The following is a 15,174-nucleotide window of genomic DNA, read 5'->3' as shown; positions in this document are numbered from 1 at the left end:
AAGTTTTGCAGTGGTACCGGCGTATAGGGTGTTTCCGTAGTCCAAGCGGCTTGTAACCAGTGCGTGGGTGACCGTTTTTCTAGTTTCGGTGGGGATCCAGCGAAATGTTTTTTTGAGCATGCGAAGGATGTTGAAGCAAGATGATGAAACGGCGTTGACCTGTCTGGTCATCGAGAGTGAGGAGTCCAGAATGACGCCCAGGTTCCGTGCGTGGTCCGTCGGGATGGGTGCTTTTCCAAGGGACTCTGGCCACCACGAGTCGTCCCAGGCGGAGGGGGAGGTACCTAGGATAAGGTCTTCTGTTTTGTCGGAATTCAGTTTCATACGGCTGAGCTTCATTCACTCGGCTACTTCTCTCATTCCTTTATGTAAGTTTGTTTTGGCGGTGTTAGGGTCTTTGGTGAGTGAGAGGATCAGTTGAGTGTCATCAGCGAAGAAAAGGTACATTTTAATTTTGTTCTAGCTGATATTCATAACATGAAATGTACAGCATTCTAACTCGGTTGGATCTTTAAACATAACCTTCCATGGGGAAATATATAGTTTGTTTATTTTTTGATTAAATGAAACTGTACTCAATTGTATCGACTGCCAGCGTTTATACGGACTTGTGAGGTTGAATCTAAAATGAAGTCAACATGTGTAGGAGTAAAACAAATTTTCCTCTGAGGGATTTTCTTATGATATAATATATAGCTAATTTTTTCACCGACTGTATTTCTTTCAGTTACTTGCACATTAGGATTTCGCTTTCAGTAATTGGTGACAGTATTTGAAAAAGGCTACCTCGTCGTCATCTCTATTAGTTAAAGTATTTAATAAAATTAATTCAGGGTAGTGCTGGAAGGCGGCTGTGTCCTGACCCCGGTTTCACAGACGCTAAGACACTTTCTATAATATGAGGCTAATACCATAGTTTGAGTGATGTCATTGATTTAATGGAAGGCACATATTTGGTTAATGCTCGCTATTCTGCATGTGTGAGCGAGGTTACATGAAAGCATTCAGCAATTACAAGTAGGTCTGTGCTATAGTAGCAGATACTGGGACCTGGAGATAAGGGATACAAAGCACTGGCAAAACCAATAGGTCGCTCCTATGAAAACGATTGGCAATCATTTGTAGCCATGCTGCATAGCAGCATGGGCGTGAGGGACTTGGAGAACAAGCAGTCGATGGAGGGTGGGTGGGAGTGGACGGGGAAGCACCCTTACAACGGATGGAGGGCGGTAGGGGCTGGGGCAGGAAGCTGATGACTGATGCTCGGGGAACCAGCTATCAATGGATGGTGAGTGGGAGAGTATAGGGAAGCAAGCTAACAATGGGGTGTTGGTGGGAGGAGCTGTGGCAGGAATCTGACAATGGAGCGTGGGAGGGTGGGGCTGAGAGGAAACTGATAACGGAGTATAAGCGGGAGGTGATCTGGAAGCAAGTTGATAATGGAGGGTGAGCGGGAGGGGCTGGAGTAGCAAGCTAGCACCATTCTGTATCAGCAAGCTCGTAATGGCGGGTGGACGGTAAGGACAGGGTGCTGCAAGCTAGCAGTGAAGGGTGGGCAGAAGGGGCTTGGAATCCCACAGACAATGGAGGGTGGGCAACAGAGCTGGGGAAGCAAGCTGACAACAGTGTGCGGACTGGAGCGTCTGAGAGATCAAGATGACCAGGGACTTTTGACGGGAGGGTCTGGCCAAGCAAGTGAACAAGCTAGTGTGGCAGGTGGGGTTGGGGAGGCACACCAAAAACTGAGGGAGGGAGGGCATGGGGAAACATAAGCACTATGGAGGATGGGCACAATGGGCTAGGAAATCAAATGGACAACGGAGCGTGGGCGGGCAAGTTTGGGGCTGCAAATGGACATGAGTGTGGTAGGGAACCAGTAATGTCCAGAGAAGGTGAGTGGGGAGGAAGCAAGAACGGCAATGGAAGGAAGGCGAGAAAGAGGAACACAGAGTGGTGAGAAGTGCATAAGGGCGATGGCTGAAAAAATACACACACGCCCTAAATAAAAAAGTAGTGCATAGTGCAAACCATAAACTGAGTCACATGCAGGAGTCTGGTTCATTGTATGATGTGAATGAGTGTTCAGGACTGCGCATTATTTAGAACTTGTAGCAGAAGCTGAAGTCAGTGCGAGTATCTCAGTGTGTCCCTCGCAGTGTCATAATGTGTTCTGACCAGGAGACGAGTGACGCCCGAGGCGGTGTGGCGGGGGTCCCTGACCCGGAGGCATAGCGTTTGCATCGCCGGTGCCTTTGGGTTGGAGACTTGGCGCGCACGAACGCATGTTGACGATTTGTCCCTCACGGTTCATTCCTGCTCAGACTAATCTTCCCCCGGGGAGGGCGACTCTCCGAGGGGATCACTATGCCTGATGTTATGCGAAACCCGACAGAGCGGGCTAAGTGCGGCCCGTCATTGCGGTTAGTGCTGGCAGCCCTCGAGGCACTTCAGGTGACTATGGAGGCCCAGGTCTGGAATCTGATGTCGGCAGTGGATGGAATTAGAAGATCGGGACCGGACCCTGACTAGTTGCCCGGGACCCGGCGGCCAGCTCAACTCTCGACAGACACCCCAGCGGAATTTTTGTTTTGCCTTTATTGTTTCTATGGCCTTTTTTCTCTTTGGTATCCTTCCTTTTGCCTTTTCTTTTGCTTCTTCCTTTTTCGGGTCAGCGTAGTGGGTCCACTCTTCTGTCGATTTTTCTTATCTGTGCCTAAACTTTTCACGGTATTTCAGTATCATTGGGCGGGCGCTTAACTGGTGCGAACTGTGATTGTATGCTTGTTTATCCTGAATTGTATGCCTTAGCGCCACTGTCTTAAATGAGATCGATCTAACTGTGGAAACCCTACTATTTTGCCCGCCCTTTATGCGACTCTGTGATATTGTATGGCACCTGATCCTTCTATTTTTATATTGTAAAATGGAGCCTTTAGAATCCTGTCATTCGCATGGTATGCTTAATAGCCAGTTTTAATTGAATTTGTGGTACAGTCGCTTCCCGGGCTGCCGAGTCGTGTCCTAACTGACTTGCTGTGATGAAACTGATTAGCGGCGGGCCCTGGTGGTTGTAGGCCCATATTTGTAACTGGTTGAAGTACCAATAAAGGTTTTCCAAAAAAAAAAAAATGTGGCACACACAGATGGATTGGACTCCATAAAGAAAGATTTGTGGAGAAAAAGGGTGTAAGTGACTAATGCAGAGAGCGGGTGTTAGAAGGTGGCTCTGACACTATGGGCCACCTGGATTTTTCGCTTTTTGAGCACCTAATTGTTAAGCTTTTACTGTGGGGGAGCCTCATAATTTGAGACTCACCCACAGTGAACTCAGGATGAAAGAGACTGCATGGGGATTTTTTACTGGTGTCCCCCTGGCTCGACCAGGCCTATGCGCAGCAGCTGGTGTAAGGGACACCAAACTGGTTACATGCAGACACATGTGTACTTGCGTGTGCACACGTGTAGGGGCTGCACAGGGGAGACTCCTAGCGTGCGCAGCCAAAGAGCAGGTGCAGATAGACTGGTGTGGCAGGACTTATGCAGAATGGGGTGGTGACATGGAATAGGCTGTATGCACTGGGAAGAAACATGCCAGGGAAAGTCAGTTACGTTAAACGTTACGTTAAAAATATTTGTACCGCGCACGTTCACCAACGGTTTCATGGCGCTCTTGACATAACGGCAGCTGGGGTGGAGGAGTTACTCAGGTGTTGACTGAAACAGGAAGGTCTTCAGCAGTTTGCGGAAGTGATCGTAGTTGGGGCAGAGGCGGAGTGCAGTAGGGAGGGAATTCCAGGTAGAGGGGGCCATAGCAGAGAAACTGAGGCCTCCGTGCTTTTTCCGCCTGGTTTTAGGAATAACCAGGAGGTTGTGAGTTGCAGAACCGAGGTCTCTATGGGGGACATACCGTATCAGGCAGGAAGAAATGAATGCTGGGGCTGAATCAGATAGGGCTTTGAAGATGACACAGCCAAGTTTAAAGATGCAGCGTTTAGTGATGGGGAGCCAGTGGAGGCTACGCATAAGAGGGGTGACATGCTGGTATTTTGGCTGGCGAAAAATCAGGCGGGCTGCCTGGTTCTGGACATGTTGCTGCCGGTGGAGGTGGATTGATGGAATTCCGGCATACAACGTGTTAGCATAGTCGAGTCTGGAAGTGATCAATGCTAAGATGACTAAAATTAGAGCATCTCTAGTGAGGAGCCTACTGATCTTATGAATCCGCCTAAGGTGGAAAAAACAGGATGAGGTAACTGCATTGATTTGAGGCCTCATGGAGAGGTCCTCAGAGATGATCACCCCCAGACTCTTCACAGTGCTAACTGGGCTAGGCGGAGTCCCCAGAGAGGAGGGCCAAAAGGTGGAATTCCACGGATTAGTGGAGCCCCCGACTGGTACCAGCTCAGTTTTTGTGGGGTTCAGTTTTAGCTGACTATGGAGCATCCACTCAGCGATGTTGAGCATAGTGGATTGAAAGTTGGAACGGGAGGAAGGAAGGGGGTCAATGGGAAAAATTAACTGAAGATCGTCTGCGTAGTTGAAGATGGTAACCGGGGTATTACGGAGGGAAACAAGGAGGGGCTGAAGGTACAAATTAGACAATAAGGGTGAGAGCGCGGAGCCCTGAGGGACCCCGCAAGTAAGGAATGAATAGGGCGCAGAAAAGGTAGATAAATGGACTGCTTGAGTTCGATGGCTCAGAAAAGATCTGAGCCAATCGAGGGCCACCCCCTGGATGCCGGCGTTGTTGACACGGTCGATCAGAATAGTATGATCGACCGTGTCAAATGCAGCCGACAGGTCCAAGAGGACAAGGGCCTGGGAGATGTTGTTGTCGGCACCTTTCCTCAAGGCATCCATGACGGCTACTATGACCGCCTCGGTGGAGTGGCGGGGTCTAAAGCCAGCTTGTTGGGCATCCAGGAAGGAGGAATTCTCTATAAAGGTACTCAGGCAGCGAGTAACATAGGTCTCAAGAATTTTGCCCAAGTAGGGAAGGAGGGAAATAGGGCGGTAGTTGCTTAGAATGGTGGGGTCAGCATTGGTTTTTTTGAGAATGGGAATAACAGCTGCCTGTTTGAAGGAACGGGGGACCTCCCCAGTAGCGAGAGAGTTGTTGAGCAGTGTGTTTTGCTGTTTTTCACTTCATTATTCCTCTATGGGGATGTGGAGCCCATGGGCTAGATTAACTTTCTCTTGCCTATAGATTCCAGACACGCACTAAAGTCCACTGTAACAGGTGTGAGAAGAAGTATTCTGCAGAGTCCAAAGTCCTATTTGTACTACCTTTGGGTCATCCAGAAATGTCATATTTCTCTGAGTCAGACATAGCCAGGGCCTGGCTGAGGGCTGACCTCAGCAGACTGGATTGATAACCTTTCTTCCACGAGCTAAGGCCTCCTCTCCAAGGAAGAGAAGATGGGTGGAGCTACAGGCTCATCCATCAGCAGGTATCACTGGGTGCCAGGCACGAGGTTGCACCAGGGAGAAGGCTGCCCTGAGGGGAAGGGGCTTTTTCAGAGACCATGTGTCCAGAGATCATGGACAACGCCATCTTGAACCAACCCAGAGACCTGGGCAGGAAGCAGGGAGCCGGGGCAGGGAAGTGATGTGTCACTGTGTGATAGGGCCTACAGAGACTTCCTGCCAGCCCCCTCCCCAAACTTTAAAAAGTGTTTGCACAGGAAGAGAAGCTCTCTCTGGGGTGTGGTCTCCTGAGGCAGAGGGTGCTGGAGCCTGGTGCAATGGGCAGTTGGAAGAAGGAACTCCCTGACTGCTCCAGAATCCTGAACAGTGCCAGGAGAAGAGTTCAGGACCAGTGCGCAGAAGCAGGGGCCTCTGCACAGAGAGAAGAGAGGCCCAGGAGGAGAGCCAGGCGAAAGGCTGGCGCAGGTAGCCAGTGAAGACAGCTACGTGCAGCATCCACCCTCTGGGAGACCCAGAGGGCGAAGGAAAATGCTCCCAGTGGCTGGGGAGCGCCGTAAGGAGCAAGAAGAGGCAAAAAGGGTGCAGATCGGTACCCTGAGGCCGAGATATGCCCCCAGAAGGTAGGCGACCTTTGATCTTTGCCAGGACCAACGACAAAGCACGTGGGGCTCCGCCGCCTGTCCAGAAAATGCCCCCGGGGTAGGTCAGGTCCCGGGGGCAGCCCCCAAGAGAAGTGAAGCCGGGTTGCGCTGTCGCATAACCCGTGAATGAACCCCCGCGGGGTGCCAGGAGCCCATCCTGGCCCCTGCCGAACATGAAGGCGGGGAACGCCATCGTGCTCCCCGTGAAAATGTGCAATGGGGAGGGGCCCAAGATACCAACTACGGGCCCGTGCGTGTTGGAGGAGAAGGGTGGCGCCTTAGTACCCCTGCAAAACAGAGGAGGTGGGAGCTCTGTTGCACCTCTGCGAAGAGGCCTTAAGGGGCCCGGGACCCCATCCCCGGGCCCGAAGCAAAGACGGGGAGCGCAATGAAGATTTACTCCCAAGGGGGGCCAGGAGCCCACTCTGGCGAAGAAGGGACAAGACGAGGAGTTCCAGCGCGCTCCCCGCGAAGAGGATGAGGGGCCTGGGACCCCATCCCCGTGCCCGAAGCAAAGCCAGGGAGCGCCGTCGCGTCCCGTGAAGATGGCCCAGGAGCCCAGGACCCATCCCCGGGCCCCTGAGAGAAAGAGGAAGCCGGGGGGTACAGCCACACTCACGCGAGGACGGAGCGGGCCTGCACGAGTCTTCGGGTCTGCCCGAGCAGGCAGATCAGAAATGTGGTGCCGGCTCCCGTGGCAGCACACAAGGGTGCTGGCTGTGCGAGGAGCCGGCGGTGGCAGCCTGGGGTGGGCTCCCCAGGCTGCTATTCAACGAAGAAGCATGTGGAGGTCCCTGGTGGGACCAGGACCCCGAAAGGGAAGAAAGGAGGTGAACCTGGCCTGGGTGGGACCGGGCCCCCGAAAACCTGCCAAGCGGCCGGGGGTGGGCTCCCGGAGCCGTATCCCCTTACCTGGGAGTCCGGGTGGGACCAGGCCCTCCAACGAGGGCTGGATGCGGCAAAGCCGCCGGCGGTGCGAGCGTGGTTCTCCAAAAGCAGCGGGGGAGCCGCTGCTATAATATGCAGGAAAGCAAGGAATCACCCATAATCCCTTGCAGGTCTGAACTGGCTGCAAGGGGAAAACCTCTGTTTCCCTGTTTGTGGTGGCCCAGGGAGAACGGGGTCACCACCAAAGGAGTGCAAAGGTGCTGAGGGAGCTGCTGGAGAAGCGCAGTCTCCACCCCAGCAGGAAGAGAAGTCCCTCCCTAAGTCACAAGGGGACTTGAAAAGACTAACCCCTCAAGAGCTCAGCCAGAATTTCAACACCTTCTGGGCTGAATCTTTTGTTCTACAGCTGGGGGTGTATGGTGAAGTGCCTCAAGGAGTGAAGGCCTGAGTTGGGGATGTCTTGAAAATGGCATCCCATGGTGGTGAAGAGGTGTAATTGCACCAGAAATGCATTTACTAATGTTATTTCTTTTAGAGGGACTGAAGGTCACATGTGTAATGTGAAGTACCTGTGTAAGGTGATGTCATAAGCATAGTGGGGTTATGTTGTCAGACCTTCTTACGAGGGTGTCTGGCTGTATATGCGTAATCCTGTGATGATTTAATCTGAGATGCCTTTAGGGGCTGTAATTGCAATACATTCTAATGATCTATAAATGTGATGAGTACTGTCAATCTAAAGTGATGCTTAAACATGTATTCTTGCTGCTGCGCTTAGGTGAAGAACCCTGACTGCTAGCCCTTAAGATGTAGTGGTGTATATTTAATTGTCAGTAGGAAATGCTCAGTCAGGGTAATGTGTCACCAAGGCAGGGTTACCTATTTTAAATACTTGGTATGATAATGGGGTAGGTCACCACTGGTATGGTGCCAGTGCGCAGGGCCCTTGCTCCAGGTTATGTTCAACTAACTGCATTGGAGGGCAAAATGATGTGCATACATGGGAGTGGTGGTACTAGACCCCACCCCCCTGCAGGAGGGGTGGAGATGTTATGCAATGTCACAAAGTAATTCCAACCGCTTATGTATATTTGTAAAATGAAATGTTACAACAGCAAAGGTGCACCACAAATTATAATTAACAGTCTCAATTTCTGCAATGAGTAGCATACGACAGGCTACCGGAGGACGTACCGTGGTCGGAACTGGGGGTCCCCATTTATGATTCTTCACAGGATTGTCCTATTTAGACAGACCTGCCATTCACTTTTTCATCTGTATATATCCGGATTCTGGACAGAATTTGAGTCATTGGGCTGCTTGAAATATAGATGGATGTTCATAGACACTGAAATCCACCTTGTTGTTGGCCCTATACATCGTTCTTACGCACTTTAAAGACTGAAGAACTACGCATTTGGTTGAGCTTCCAAAAGATATTAAAGAGAGAAACCAGCTCAGTAACAATTCATGACCTGAATACTCATGCACTTTGAGTTCTGCCTAGAAGTCACCAACACTTGAAGTCGCTATATATAACTTAAGCCCTGAAGAAGTCCCCTGCGTGGGACGAAACGCGTCGGCTGTATGGTGCTCCGTTTACACGCATGAAATAAAGATTGGAAATTCAAGGAATATCATCGTATGCGACTCATTGCAGAAATTGAGACTGTTAATTATAATTTGTGGTGCACCTTTGCTGTTGTAAAAGTTCAATTGAATTCCCTAGGGAATAGGCACTGCTGCGGTGGGTGCCATCCAGTGTGCACACAACCCCTTGTCTGATGCTTAAGGGAAGAAATATATGTGGGGTTATTGTCTGTTAGGTGCTGTCAAATAGTAGGGACCACCGTTAGGTCTGTGTTGTCTATATGTGTAAATTGGTGCATAATATTGAGTAGTGTGTGTTTAATAAATGTACTCTTACTTTTATAAAGCAAAGTAAAGACTGGACAATCAATTTTTGAGTATTATTACTGCACACCTGTAATGGCGATTACTAGCCCACGCCACCTCCCTTGAGTAAGCCTTAGACTACTCTGCAACGCTCCCTCTGAGAGTGTGGCGCTGCCCTAGGGTGTTTGGTTCCCAGTGAAGGGCAAATGTGACATGTTATTTGTGCAGGCCTCACAGACACTGCCTCGTTTTCCAACAGCGGGACTGCACAGGAAAGTGGTCTGAAGGGAATAACGTTCTTACCCATCTAACTGATATTGAATACAATTAATGAAACGTATTAGTAAAGCTTTTAGGGAAACTCAACTACTTGCCAGGGGCAGGCAGTGTCTTTCATAGATTCTTGTTCACATGTTCTAAGCCATGGCCATAACTAAGGCCACACCTCAAGTAAAGGATTCATAGTTATACTAGATTGGCCACACCCCTTTTAGATAGCCCCCAACATTTTCATCCTTCTTAAAGCGCTGGTTACTTCTAATGCTCAATATGTGTATCATAGCACTAGGCAGTATCACCCTGAAGTGGGGCCTGCAGTGCTTTATGAAGGCAAATGCCGAGCTATCCATGGCTCCTCTGAAGGAAGTCTTTGATACCATGCTGAGTTGCCTGACCAAGGAGCAACAAGATGAAGATAAACTGGATTAAAATCGAGGTTATCATGGGTCCTGGGAGGCACTTTAGAGCACGCGCCAGTGGTCTTTGATGAGTGGTACGCATCCACTTCTGGTAAGTCATGTAGCCAGTTTAAGGCGCCCTCTTGTTTGCTGAAGAGGCTTCAGTTAGTGAAGAGCATGGCATCTTGAATGTGAAGCAATTTGGGTGCATAACCCCTTCCTTGCAGTAGCTGCACTGGTTAATAATGAACACCAGCATCAAAACTCAGTTTGGCCTTAAAGGCTTTTCACTGTATTGAGCTTGTGTATTTGCAGTCTTATTTGGTGTGCAAACCTGAGATATTCTGAGTGTGTATTCGACTAGATGAGGCGTTCAACTCCCAACACTGGGCTAATTTGCATATTTGTTTGCAAATTTAGAGCTAAAGAATCTACCCTTACAGGACCTGTGACACTCTTCAGGCACAGCGTACGATCTTTCCTTTTTATACAAGTTTGAGTTTTGTCACTGAAGTTGTCAAACAGGCCAATTATTTACAAAACGCGTAAAGTGGCTTTTGGGTCTGCTCCTTTCAGCCATTGGCTTTCTTCGACCAGTCTTTTTCAGCCATAGGCTTTAGACATTGACAATTACATCTTGGCGCAGCCCAGTGGTCTAGTTATCTGTCACCTAATGCTATTGGCTGTTTCGTTGTATTGTTCCACCTCCAATCCAGTGCTTGCAATTGACATTGCCAATTACATCTTGGCGTGGGTCAGAGGTGTAGTTATCTGTCACCTAATGCTATTGGCTGTTTCGTTGTATTGTTCCACCTCCAATCCAGTGCTTGCATTGAATTGCATGATGAACTGCTTTACAAATATAGTCCTCTGTGCCTGCTTCTGCTGACTCCTTCTCCTATGTCTCATACTAATATCTAACAATGCACGTATTAGCACATTAAACCCATACCTATTGTCTTTGCTCATGCTTGTTTACTTCTTTACCATTCCACTTTTCATGATGCTTATCATGTAAAGCATCTTAATATCTCTTGAATTAGAGGAAGGTATCGGGCCTGATTCACAAACGTAATGTATGTAATGTAACAAAGGTAAAGTTGGACATGAAGATGTACCATGTGTAAATCTACTGCTGCACTTAGGTGTAAATCTACAACTTTTTGCTATTTACCGTTTCCGAGTGTAGATGTACAGTTAAGTGTAGACTTGCATGTCTACACCCCCTAGAGAAGTGTGGCTCACCGGTTAGAGGAGGCAGACCCAGAAGCAGAGGTCGGCCCGGGACCAGGGTTCAATTCCCGACACGGCAGGGTTTGGAGCCCAAATGTCCATGGACCTGATAATTCTTGCTTCAGTGCCTACTTGAATCAGGGGTTCACGCTCTGCAACTCTGGGCAATAGCTTGTTCAATCTCCACTACGGCCCCCGCGGCGGGATGCCTGGCTTTCACCTTGGGGGTGCCCAGCTGGGCTATCCCACAGGGAAAAACCAGGACGGGTTCCCAAAGCAAGCGCCGAGATACCCTTTGTGGTGATACGTGCGCTATATAAGAAACTACATTTTAGTGGAGTCTTCTACACCAGGATTTAAGACTATAAACTTATTACTAGTAACTTTTCAAACATAGGTGAGATCTCCGCCACAGAGATGTAAATATAGGGGAAAACATGAAAGTTTGTTATTTTATGAACCATTATTAAAAATAATTAAATATAAAGGAAAATAAAGTAGGATATTTATTTTAAGCCTAGAATATTAAAATAAAATGCTAAAAGCTCTTTACTTAATAACTTATATATGTATTAAATAATTCTTTAAATATATATATGTAATATTCCTTAAATAATAACTTTTTAAAAACCCACGCACAGTAACTTTTATTTAATTTGTATTACATTTTGCTAAGTTATGTGTAGAATGAATTTAAATTATTTTTATTTTTAGCAAAAGTTTAATATAATTTTAGTTTTAAATAATTATTCAATCAATTTGAAAATAATTGCTCAATAATTATTTGTATATATTTTTAACATAAAAATAAATGTGGATAAAAATATATATATATCCCGAGTACTGCAGTGCTTCTTCCGCCCCACTCAGCCCGTGGTAGTTGGAGCGTGTGCCCGCGAAACCCTCCAGGTATGTTTATCAGCACAAAACGAAGTAAAACGCTCTCTCATGGGATCAGTTTGAGTTTAGATTTTGATCCAGATACGCGTGTTTAGGTCGAGCCTAGTGCAGCGCGCATGCACTGCTCTAGGAGATGACCTTTTGGAATCGGTCTGCACTTTTCACAAACTTGTGCATGCCACAGCATCCACCTTGCGGGAGCGAGAAGCGGCGGGCAGGGGCCCTCTGTTAGTAGTTAGCATGGCCGCGCTTGTTGCTTTTGCTGGGTAAAATCTCCATTTGTCATATCAGTTGTGTGCAGGAGGTGGCGACGTTGTATTACTTGATACTAAAATAGCACACTCCTACAAGCTTGTTGTCTATATTAGACTGGAACATTTTTAGTTTTGGCTTAAAGAGTGTTGTGTGTGTCATTCATCAATGACAAACGCCTAGAGATACAAATAATAGATGTTGAGGTGCGGCAAGTGGAATTACCATTTTTCCATTAATTCAGAAAAAGGTGTGCAAGAACCAGTTTAGCTCTTATTCTTTTATTGATGTTATGCGTCTTTTACTACAGACATTTTTCGTTTCTGTACTCACTATTTTCACAAGCTAATCTTCATGGAAATGTGGCATATGCTGTTTAATTGGTTCGAATTGCACTGTTAGAAATGGAGATCTGTCGTTTCGCAATTACCTGTAAAGTGGGCATTTACTTTGATAGAAGCCTATTTGGATATATGCATATCACTGCGTTTTTATTGATGGTAATGAGCCATCGGTTTCAAGAAAATTATTTTTTGCATTCCTTGTCTGTCGCATTAGAAGGATGTATTGCTTATGACCCAAAGCCTGCAAAGAAATTTAAACATTTGTTTATGAAAAGGTTTGATAAACCAGCAGATTAATATAATTACAAAGAATGTGGTAGTGTTTGCTTTTTACTTTATCAATTATAGTTGTTTAGTTACGAAATTGTTTAATAGCTTTGGAGGCAGATAAAAAAACGTTAGTGAAACACCAAGTGCTTGTATCGTTTAGTAGTGAATGAAACCCGGTAAACGTATTCTTGGTACTCTGCATAGTAGTTGGTTTGCTAGATTTCTCTCTGTATGCTGGTGTAATTTTTTTGACCCCGCGCTTTCACTTTTTACATCAATGCCTTCTGGGATTTGTAGTATCCTGACACTAATGGTTTGTGACGTGAAAGATCAGGAATAGCTGTGTATGGGGTTAGTACACACTGCTGCTAAAATCGTATGCCAAATCTTGGCTGTGCAGTAGTTATTTGTGCTGTGTTGACATATTAGTGCATCTGGTTTACACAGTAGCTAAAGAAAATAGGGTAAATCGTTGGCAAATCATTTTGCAGATATTTTGAGCGTGCTATTACTGAATGCTTGCTGTTTTGTGCTCACCAGCCAAAGTAGTTGGCTTTAAGAGTGAGTGTAAAGAATGAGTGAATGCTATTTTCTCTCATTTCTAAATCTGTATAATTGCTAAGAGATGTGAACATTTCATTTGGATCCTTTTTACTTCTTGCTCCAGTTTCTACTTGAGGTACAGTGTTACACATAAATTTAATGATGTGGAAAACCTTAGTATGTTGTATGCTATTACTAGAAAGATAAAAGTGCTACATTCAAACACTACATATATATCATTATTCCAGAGTGCCCAGGGCTGGACATCGTCTGCAGAGAACACTGTGTTGCTACTTACAGGCTATCATTTAACAAGCATTGGCATAGCCAATAGGACTCGCCTTTGGGACCTTATAAGTGTTTAGTTATCCAGCACAATATTCTTGGTGCAACAACATCAAGTGTTGCATGGCCAAACACTTATAAGGTCCCAAAGGCGAGACCTCTTGGCTATGCCAATGCTTGTTAACATTGTAGTAGTGTCTCTCATGTCTGCAGGCGTGCCATTACTCCCGTTAGTGGCGGTTCTGGCAGTCAATTAACAAAACATCCAATTGCCACATTGCTGCCGAGCATCTTTTGTTAATTGACTGCCAGAACCGCCGCTAGCTGGTGTACGTTAAAAGGAGGTTACCAAACTAACGCTTGACGTTATGTGCCAAGAAACTTTGAAACTTGCAACAGGACGAGGGGCACAGTACTTTTAATTTAACCTGCAACCTTTAAATGGAAGGAGACGAACTGCGACTATCTAGTCAAAAATGTTATAGCAAGAAATGAAAGTGCTGGGTATTTCGTTCTACAAGAGATACAGAATTACTAGATTTGTGATACAAGCAAAAGCACAATTACTGAATAAACAATGCTAATGAGTAACATTGCGACTGTAAGAGGATATTTAAATACAACAATGATGAAACATGCAATCCGCTTTCACTTGCCACGTTCCATTATTTATCTACCATTATTTCCTATAGGTTGTCCATGCCTCCGTTAATTGCTCTGCATTATCTGTGACTGGCTATATGTGATGTTTGACTTCAAGTTGGGCTGTAGTACATTTATACTGTTTTGTCATCTTTAGGGCTGTGGCATATTGTGAACAGTAATGTGCGTACTCTTTTGTGGGTGGGTGTTTGTCTGTGGCCTGTCCCTCCATAAACCATAAACCTGTCCTTACTTTCCCCCAAACCCCCCCCCCATTTTGTAGTAAGCCTTCCCCATTGTCCAGGCAGTCCCTGTTGTCCCTCTCACATTTAATACTAAAAGGTTTACGAGATCCCCTGCACAGAATATATCAGCAAGGGCGAGCTCTCTGTGTCTAGGTTAGTCAATATCTTTTTATGGTACGAGAGTAGTGCTACAGTAGTGTTACTGTACACACCACAAAAAGCAGTATGTAACTAAGCCCTGTAGTATTATTGGCTTTAAAAACAATAATATAATGATGGTTAACTAGGTGAGCACACGCAGAAGAAAGACAGTGTCCTTACAGACTTTGAATTTCTTGGACGAATCAGCCATGCAGCCTCATTATGATTTGCACTACAGCAGTATGTGAAGCGGGTGGATGAGGGGATCATGGAAGAGATGAGGTGTGGCCTCAAGTACAAGATGCACATTACTGGTGAGGTACAAACTCCACACCCGCAACGACCTGTACTGTTGGGTACCACCCCAACCGTACCAGGCGATTATGAATTAAACCACAAGGAAGGGGGATTAGCTGGGTGGACCCAGTTTTACAGGGCATAAAACTGCATTTCATCTGAACCAATCAGAGATACAGACATGATTTGTTATTGGTAGAGAATATCATTAGTGCACTTCTTCATTGAACTAGTAACGAATAACATTGTTGACATTGTTTCGGACCTTTCTATTAAGAAGTTAAATTGAATAAATAGCACATTCTATGATGAAAAAACGAAAGGCCTGATTTAGGCGCTGGCGGAGGGATACTCGTCCACAAACATCGAGATCCTGTCAATCTTCTTACAAGTGCCATAGGATATACTGCACTCGTAATAAGGCAGACGGGATATCCGCCATGTTTGTGATGGAGTAACCCGTCTGGCAAACTCTAAATCAGGACCTCATTCT

The 15,174-nt window shown here is 46.5% G+C and overlaps 1 protein-coding gene across 1 annotated transcript in view; it reads left to right on the top strand.

Moving 5' to 3' along the window:
• Positions 1–15,174, top strand: part of ALK (ALK receptor tyrosine kinase) — a 2,610,699-nt gene that overhangs the window by 2,269,898 nt on the left and 325,627 nt on the right. The gene's annotated exons all lie outside the window — the stretch shown is intronic.

This window comes from Lissotriton vulgaris, chromosome 6 (assembly GCF_964263255.1).
Source record: "Lissotriton vulgaris chromosome 6, aLisVul1.2, whole genome shotgun sequence".
Taxonomy (NCBI): domain Eukaryota; kingdom Metazoa; phylum Chordata; class Amphibia; order Caudata; family Salamandridae; genus Lissotriton; species Lissotriton vulgaris.
Note: the sequence above shows the minus strand (reverse complement) of the source record. Positions and strands in the feature narration are given on the sequence as shown.